The 10,002-nt window shown below is 39.2% G+C and overlaps 1 pseudogene; it reads right to left on the bottom strand.

The window, feature by feature from the left end:
• Positions 1 to 586: 586 nt before the first annotated feature.
• LOC109270271 (RNA transcription, translation and transport factor protein-like) lies at positions 587 to 9,727 on the bottom strand (annotated as a pseudogene).
• Between the last annotated feature and the right edge of the window lie 275 nt (positions 9,728 to 10,002).

The raw sequence follows: 10,002 nt of genomic DNA, 5'->3' as shown, positions 1-10,002 counted from the left end.
GAATTTATAGTGACAGAAAGCAAATCAGTGGTTGCTTAGAAATAGGAAGGTGAGGATGAGGGGAAAGAGACATTACAAAGGGGCACAGAAAATGTTTGAAGATGATGGACATGTTTACTGTCTTAGTGATGATTGTTTCATGGATGTATATGTCAGAACATCAATTTGGACACTTAATATGTGAAGTTTACTTTATGTATGCTATATACCTCAAAAAAAAAAAAAAGCAGTTATTTAACATGAAAAAAATGAGATACTACCCACCAGATGGACTACAGTGAAAAGTTCTGGTAATACCAAGGGTGTGGAGAAATGGGAACTTTAATCACTGCTGGTGGAAGGGAAAGGATGCACAACTATTTGGGAATACTGGCAAAATTTACTAAAGCCAAACAAACACCTGTGCTAGACCCAACAGTTCTGTTTATTGGACGATACTCAAGAGGATGCATGCATATGCCTACCAAAAACATGTGCAGGAATGTGCATAGCAACTTTACTCGTATTTACCAAAAGAAAAAAAAAAAAAGAAAAAATTATCCACCAATAGTAGAATGGATAAATTGTGGTATATTTTTCCCCACTTTCCTGAACTTTATTAAAGAAAGAGCGATGATGGTAAATCTCGAGAACATAATCAATTTTTTAGGATTCTTCCCTCAAAAACGTGACATTTGATTTCCAAACACATGCCAGAGCATAGATGGTTCCCAATTGTACTATGTAGGTGAGAAGCTGAAATCCTAAAATGTTCACCTTCCAACTTTCCCCGGTCTGCGGTCTGTCTTTGGATCAGCAATAATTGTCTGAACAGCTGCTATGGCTTCATTAATTTTTGTCTGCAGCTCTCTGAGCAATTGTATATGTAGCAATCACAGAATTTGAGCAGCTCCATTAAGAACTGCATCTCCTGTGTCAAAACCAAGAATATGTTTGTCTACAGCAACAGGCAAGTCCTCTTTTGTTTGATTTGCTTTAACAACTGCATCCTGGACCAAAATTTGAATTGCTTTAGGATTATCAGGTAATCATCATGACACTGAATCTGAAGGTCAGCCAAAGTCATTTCACCAGGCTTGAAATTGGGATTATTTACATCCAAATTGATCAATGGCTCTGCATTTTTAGCTGCGTTGTCAGCATTTTTTTCTATCATCAGCTACCAAATCCTTGTACTTTTCAGCATTATCTCCATATTCAAGTCTAATAGCTAAGCCAAGAAGCCTGTCAATTACTTCTCATCATCTTGAATCTTGAAAGGACAGTTAACATCTCTGAGATACTTTTCTTTTTTTCTTTTTTTTTTTTTTTAACATTTTTTTTTTTTTATTTATTTTTGAGACAGAGAGAGACAGAGCATGAATGGGGGAGGGGTGGAGAGAGAGGGAGACACAGAATCGGAAGCAGGCTCCAGGCTCCTAGCCATCAGCCCAGAGCCCGACGCGGGGCTCCAACTCACGGATCGCGAGATCGTGACCTGAGCTGAAGTCGGCCGCTCAACCGACTGAGCCACCCAGGCGCCCCTCTGAGATACTTTTCAAAGAACTTGGGGCAATCACTGCTGTGGATGTTTCTTAAATTACCTGTTTTCAATCTAATAGTGTCTGGTTTTCTGGTCTTCAAGCCAAACAATAAAGTTTCTAAATTTTTTTTTTTTTAACGTTTTTTTTTTTTTTTAATTTATTTTTGAGACAGAGAGAGACAGAGCATGAACGGGGGAGGGGCAGAGAGAGACGGAGACACAGAATCGGAAGCAGGCTCCAGGCTCTGAGCCATCAGCCCAGAGCCCGATGCGGGGCTCGAACTCATGGACCGCGAGATCGTGACCTGAGCTGAAGTCGGACGCCCAACCGACTGAGCCACCCAGGCGCCCCTAAATTTTTTTTTTTTTAATGTTTATTTATTTTTGAGAGAGCAAGCAGGGGAGAGGCGGAGAGGGCGGAAGGCAGGGCAGAGTTTCTGAAGCGGGCTGTGTGCTGACAGCAGAGAGCCTGACGCGGGGCTCAAACCCATGAACCATGAGATCATGACCTGAGCCAAAGTCAGACGCTTAACCGACCGAGCCACCCAGGTGCCCCTAAAGTTTCTAACTTCTGTTTCATCTTTACAGTTGAATGAAGCCAGCAGGATTGTTGTTGTCAAGAACTGTCAGCTTGCGTTGGAACATGATCCCTGTGTCTTGCTCTGGTCCCCCAGCCTTTGGCCTGGAGAGGAGAGGCAAGGAGGGGTGGCAGGCACCAGTGCAGGCACCGGCAGTGGCAGCAGAGAGAGGGCCAAATTGAGGTATATTTATACAAATTGTGGGATAATATTACACAGGAAAAATGAACTACTGCAACAGAGTGGCAACAGATTATCGAGCCTCAGAGACATACTGTGGAATGAGGTGAGCCACACATGAAGAAAACATACTCTGTGATTCCATTTTTATGAAGCTCAGAACAGGAAAAACTAATGGTAATACAGATCAAAATGGTGGCTATCTTTGGAGAAGTGTTGATTGGAAGGAGGCATAAGTGAACCTTCTGGGTTGTGTTCATTTACACAGAAATATGTAAAAATTCCTTCAGCTGTACACTTAAAATTTGTGAACTTTGCTAGATGTAGATTATATATCAATGAAAAGTAAAACAGTCCCAACAGTAGCAGCAACAAATAATGAACACTTAAATTCCATGATGTAAAGAGGGAAAGATTGGTAAGGAAATACAAAGATGCATGGAACAGAATTTCAAGAAATTAGGCAATGGAAACTTCATTCAGCAAGAATTTCTAATCATAAATATGTAGTTGCTCTTGCCATATCTCAGGGATTCTTAATTGGCTCTACTTCTTCCCTCCCTCATCCTCATTGTCTATTTTAAGACGTATTATCAAATTTCTTTCAAAAATTGGAATTCCTATTTATTATTGTAAATGATAGAGAAATCAAACTACGATATGAATGTTTCACTTCCCTGAGTTAGGAACTTAGAGCCCAGCCCAGACCCCCTTTGCTGAACTGAAAGATCCCAGGATCCAGTTGCCTCCCAGGTGTATCCACTTGGGATCTCAAACATTCAAAATAGACTCATCATCTCCTACCCACTGTATCCTCCTCCAGGTTTATCCGCCACCCTGCATTCCCCATAAATGGTTCACCAGGAACCAAAAAATCAAGTTAGCTTTTCCCCTCTGCCTTATATCTCCTCCTCCAAGCAATCAAAAAACTCTGCTGATTCTGATCCCTTGGTATGTCTTATCTGTCCCTTCTACTCTGTACCTCCTACCTTCTTCTATCTTGGTCTCATTATTTCTTTTGTAGATTGTAACAGCAGTCTCTCAAAGAATGATTTGCAGTCCACAGTCCTCCTAAGAGTATGAATTGATCAAAACTGAACTTTTTTTTTCATTTTTATGAACTAATGATGCACACTTACAACCTGAATGCTAAAGTAGATATATATCTATATCTGGATAGATAGATAGATAGATAGATAGATAGATATAGATCATTCCATCAAGTTTTGGTTTTTGAAAAAATGACATTTCATCCTAATGACTCAGTTCTTTTTCCTCAGGAAAGTGACAGTGGTATGGTAAGGTAATTTATAGGATCATTTCTCCCTCATGCGAAGTAGACCACAATCAAAAAGTTTGAAGGTCACTGTCTTTACTATCATCTTGCCTTTATTCCTGCCTTTCTTCTTCAAATACATGCACACGCTATCACCTTAGTCTGTACTACCAAAAAGTGATTTATGCAAAAAATATAATTGTGTCAATTTTCTTGCTCAGAATATTTCAGAGTTTCTACATTGTCTTCAGTGAGGATTATTAACATATTTTAGGTCCTTTTCCCTTTAAGAACAAATGAATAATAAAGTTTTTGACTTTCTTCTGAGAACAACATACATATACACAATATAATTTCATAAAATTTCAGAGATTTTGCAATACCCCTGAAGCCTATCCATAGATTTACTAGAGATTTCTCACCCGGCCTTTGAATAGCATAAAAGATCTTTTGCTTACCTACCAAAACCCTTCACTTCACTCCTCAATTTAAAGAAATTTCCAGGGGCTCCTGAGTGTCTCAGTCAGTTAAGCGTCCACCTTAGGCTCAGGACATGATCTCACGGTTCGTGAGTTTGGGCCCTACATGGGGCTTTGTGCTGACAGCTCAGAGCCTGGAGCCTACTTTGAATTCTGTGTCTCCCTCTCTTTCTGCCCCTCCCCCACTTGTGCTCTGTCTCTCTGTCTCTCTTTCTTGAAAATAAATAAACATTAAAACAATTTAAAATAAATAAATAAATTTCCAGGGGCGTCTGGGTTGGTTAAGCTTCCAACTCTTGATCTCAGCTCCGGTCATGATCTCACATTTCATGAGTTAGAGCCCCACATCGGGCTCTGCGCTGATGGTGCTGAGCCTGCTTGGGATTCTGTCTCTCCTTCTCTCTCTGCCCCTCCCTCACTTGTGGTCGTGCTCTCTCTCTCTCTCTCTCGTGCACACACAAAATAAACTTAAAAATTAAAAAATAAAAAAATAAAAGGAATTTACAGAACACACCATGTTCTATCTTACTCCTTATTTAAAAAATCAACTTTATTTTGGAATAGTATGAGATTTACATAAAAATTGCAAGATAGTACAGACAGTTTCAGTACACCCCATACCCACTCACCCCCATTATTAACATCTTACATCAGTATGGTACACTTGTGACAATTAATGAGCCAATATTGATATGTTATTATTAAATAAAGTTCCTACTTTATTCAGATTTCTTTATTTTTACCAAGTACCCTTCTTCTGTTCCCGGATCCTATCCAGGGTACTATGTTACATATATGTTACATGTAATGTCTCTTTTGGTTCCTTTTGGCTGTAATAATTTCTCAAACTTTCGTTGTTTTTGGTGACCTAGACAATTTTGATGAGTATTGGTCAGATATTTTATAGAATATCCATTAATTGGGACTTATCTGATGTTTTCCTCATTATTAGGCTTAGGGTTACGTATTTTGGAGAGGAAGACCACAGAGGGAATGTACAATTTTCACATCATACTAGGGTGCATGCTATCAACATAACCTATCACTGTTAATATTAATCTCGATCCACTGGCCAAAGTAGAATTTGTTATGTTTCTCCACTGCAAAATTAATCTCTCCTCCCCACCCCCTTCTATGCTGTATTCTTTGGAAGGAATTCACTGTGCACAGCCCACACTTCAGGAATGTGGAGCTGTATTCCACTTCCTGGAAGGCACAAATTCTTTTGCATGGGAAACTGGTCTATTCTTCCTTTCTTTTATTTTTAAATGCTTTACCCCTATCTGCAATGCTGAAATAACAAAACAGTCCCCAAATTTTAATGGCTTAGCACACAATTTATTTCTTGTCCATGTCATAATGTCATTGTGGTTCTGCTCCACAAAGTCACTCAGGCACCCAGGCTGACAGTTTCCATCATCGGGTAACTACACCTTCTGATAACTTACAACTTCACTAGTTGTTAAAGCAGATAAAAGGTCCTGGAATGTTTTGCACTAGCAATCAAATGCTTCAGCTTAGAAGTGTCACATGTCACTTCTACCCCTAGCCCGCTAACAGAACTAGTTACATAGCTCTGCCTAACTACAAAAGAGTGGGAAAGTATAATCCTTCTCTGTGCCTGGAAGGAGAGAGAACCAGACAGGAGCGAGCACTAAAAGTTTCTACCATGAGCCTCCTAACCCACCTGCCCACCAAATAAAATCCTATTCTTCCTCAAAATCTCATTCAGCTGAAATGCTGTGAAGCCTTCACGGTCTCTTCCTGACAGACTTCAGGTTCCCTTCACACTCCGTCAGCACTTTGTACAGAGCAACATTAAAGCAGCTATTATATTGGATTGTAATTGTTAGTTTGCATGTCCTGTAGAAGAAAACAGTCAACCTGCTATCCTTAGCATTAATACAGTGCCTCTGACATAGAAGATATCCAATAAACCTCTATTAATTATTGAATTAATTGGTGGATTTTATAATAAAAATTTTATAATAAAATGTTACACAGGAACTTCATATGTAATACAATTACTCATAGATAATTTCTTGGCAATTGAAGTGGAGATTTTTTTCCCTTTACTACCTTTAAATGAAGTGTTGAATCATACCTTCAAAAATGTTTTACCTACATTAGCATGAGGAATCCTGTGTCTCAAACATATGGTCATATTTCTACTTTATTCCAGAGACCTGAGTTAACTTTTTATTTTTTTATTTTTAATTTTTTTTTTAACATTGATTTTATTTTTGAGACAGAGAGAGACAGAGCATGAACGGGGGAGGGTCAGAGAGAGGGAGACACAGAATCCGAAACAGGCTCCAGGCTCTGAGCTGTCAGCACAGAGCCCGACGCGGGGCTCGAACTCACGGACTGCGAGATCATGACCTGAGCCGAAGTCGGCTGCTTAACTGACTGAGCCACCCAGGCGCCCCTTAACTTTTTATTTTTAAAAAATTCTCCCTGGAATTTTAAAATTCCAGTCTTTCTAATTGTTCTCTAAGATTCGAGAAGCACATCCTTTCATGGTTTGTGATTGGTTTTTGTTTGTAGGTTTGTATTACTTTCTTGCATGGTTTGTAATGTCAGAAACCTACTTTAACATGTGGTCAAGAGAGGAGAGTAACACCTTAATTGTAGGTGGAATGCATTTTTTCCACAGTGAATTTATCAGTTGTGTTGAATGTCTATATTGTACACATAAGTATTCTTCCAAATGAAAAGGTGGAGGGAGTGGCCTAAAAGGAGAGTAAGCCCTTGAAGAGCTCATGATGATGAATGTATGGACAATATGTCAGTAAACCTCAATAACAGACAATAAGGTTATAGATAACATGTGGTTGATATGTGCGTGATACAAACACCGAGTCTTATGAGTTCAAGGCTGACATGCTCTGGGTGCAGCGTGGGTGAGAGGGGAGAGAATCCAGAGGTAAGGAGACTACTTGGAAAGCCTTGTCAGTAGTTCCATCATGAAATTCAGGTCTACACCAGATCTCATAGACCACAGAGATATGTAGTGTGCAGTGACTGCATTTCTTACATAAGGAAGATATTTTAAGTGTAATTTTTCTAGATGTATTCTAGATTTATTCTATTTCTATTATTTTTTCACAAAAATTAGTAGTCATGTGTGTGTGTGTGTCAACTTTTCTGTTTTAAAAGGTAGTATACGTCTATGAGGAAACTTAAAAATATCTTAAGTTCCTAGATTTTAAGACATCTACTCACTTTAAAAAAATTTTTTAACGTTTATTTATTTTTGAGAGACAGAGCATGAGTGGGGGAGGAGCAGTGAGAGAGGGAGACACAGAATCTGAAGCAGGCTCCAGGCTCCCAGCTGTCAGCACAGAGCCCGATGTGGGGCCTGAACCCACAAACCGTGAGATCATGACCTGAATGGAAGTTGGATGCTTAATCCACTGAGCCACCTGGGCGCCCCAAACATCTACTCATTTTTAAGAGCAGGTTACAGTTTACCATTCTATATTTTTATAACATTTCTAAATTTACTAAGTTACTCTTTAATTGAAAATCATTCTGAATCAACAATCAAGGAAACTACTTTCCAAGCTCAATACGTAAGACACTAATAGAACCCTCATCATCTTTGGGTCAGGTCATTGTGAGACTCATGTGCAAATGGCACGATGTTTGTGAGTTGAATTCCTACTTGACTGAGTTGGAAGTAGACTATTCCTATGCCAGCAACCAGCCACCTCACAGAGGTGGCTGACCTGGGGTTGGGGGTGGAGGGATGAGAAGATAGTATGGCTGCATCCAAAATGACTTAGAGTGATGCAGAAGGGAGGATAGAATTATCTTCCGTTACATGTATGCATACAAATTATTACCAATAATTGCTAAGCATATTGTCTTATTTGCTTGTTAAGGGTAGCAATAAAATGTTTGTCAAGGTGGAGGAGGAGTACCACTCGAGTATATGATCTTGTTCTCCTATTTGCAACAATTTTTTCTCCAATGTTTTGTGATTTTACAGAGCTAATTTGCAGACTGAAATCACTGGTTTCTAGTTCAGTGAAAGGAGATTTATTGGCACTGGAACAAATGAAAAGATCATATAGAATCTTAAACCCAAAGACCATACTCAGTAAAGAAATGAAATCAGAATGCTCTTCTGGAATGCGGAAATCAAAATGGGAACATGTTCATGTCTTTGCAAATAAGACTGCATTTTATCACACATTTGAAAAATCAGTTCGGTATTTCATCAGAATTTCTCAATGTTCAATGCCAAATTATTGTGTAAGTTGAGAAAAGGTTTTTTGTAATATGACCAAAGTGGTAAGGAAAATGTATGTTTATAATGTGAAACAGGGAAGTGAGATCCAGCCAAAGTTCTAACTGTATTTGCGGTGGTAGCTTAAAGACAGCAGAAAGAATAGTGTATTTAGAAAGTATTCACAAAGGATAAAAAGCCATCCAGAATTATTTTATTAGTTGTTCACACACCAAGCATATTGAAATATGCATTTTAAAATAGCCTCTAATTGTTCCATGGCATCTAAGAGGTGTTAGACCAACCTCTTAGAGATAACTCATACTTTAAAAATAAATATATAAAATGGGCTTGCAAAACTATGTCAGGACCTAAAATTAGACAAGGGATAGACAAAGAATTTATAATTGTCAAGGGGTGAGAATTGGGCATCAATATTCAGTTTCTTCTCTTTCCACTTCAGTTTTTACAAGGTAGTATTGTACATTGAAAAGACCATGGAAACAGGCCGAGTCTAACTCCCAGCTCTGTCATTGACCAGCTGTATTTCTTTGAGTGAATGACTTTATCTGGGACACATTTAAAAAAAAAATTTTTTTTAATGTTTATTTTTTTAAAGAGAGAGACAGAGACAGAGAATGAGTGGGGGAGGGGCAGAGAGAGAGGGAGACACAGAATCTTAAGCAGGCTCCAGGCTCTGAGCTATCAGCACAGAGCCTGATGAGGCACCTGAACCCATGAGCCACAAGATCATGACCTGAGCTGAAGTCGGACACTTAACCGACCAAGCCACTCAGGTGCCCCCTGGGACACTTACTTTTTTCATCTCTAAATTGGAAATAATACCTCCCTCTAAGATCCTGTAAAAATTACAGGTAATGTTTATTTAAAGTGACTAACACTTCATAAACATCTTATAAACAAAAACTGGTCTTATTGATCTATCTTTTGTCCTTTATCTCCAAATAGTCTGGGTGATCAGTAATCTTGATTATTCAAACCTCCTAAATATCTCTTGAACCCTCAGTTGTCTCCATACCCCATTGTCTGCCATCAGGATTACCTGTCAGTTCTCTAGCAACAGCCCCTGAGTCCAATCTAGAGTGATTTTTTTTTTAAGATTTTGATCCTGTTACTCTCCAGTTTAATACTCACAAATAGTCTTCCCTGGTCTTTGGGATTACGTCCTAAATCTCACTGTCTTTGGGATTAGCACCTAGATCTGGTCCTGCTCACCCCTCCAGCCTCATTTCTCTGTGCCATAATTTCACCAGACATCCTGGCACTCCTTTCGGTGTCTGCATAGCGGATTGCAGAAACAACAGGTGTGGAGGCAGAGAAGAGAGTGCCTGCAGAGCACATATCAGGGATGGCACAATCTCCTCTGTAATCGGGGGTAGAGTGTATGGCAGATCCTACTAGGCTAGTCCTATGGATCAGACTTCGCGATGGTTCCATACTCAGTAAGTCATGCCTCTGTGATAGAGCCCAGAAACTAGAGACTGCTGTAGCACAGCATTGGCATTACAGTAGAAATAATTCCTCTGGTGTATGTTAAATATTATTTCTTCTCAGTATGAATCCATTACCTCACTCAAAGTACAGCAACAGCAAGGCCGTAGACTAAATTAAGTGCAAAAGTTAAATGATTTGAGCGGTGGCAGGAGACCCACAAAAGAAATGATCTTGTTTTTTTCATCTTTTTTGCAAAGAACAGGAGCTTAAATTACAGG

Source organism: Panthera pardus, unplaced genomic scaffold, assembly GCF_024362965.1.
Source record: "Panthera pardus isolate Hobbes unplaced genomic scaffold, ASM2436296v1 HiC_scaffold_6, whole genome shotgun sequence".
NCBI lineage: Eukaryota > Metazoa > Chordata > Mammalia > Carnivora > Felidae > Panthera > Panthera pardus.
Note: the sequence above shows the minus strand (reverse complement) of the source record. Positions and strands in the feature narration are given on the sequence as shown.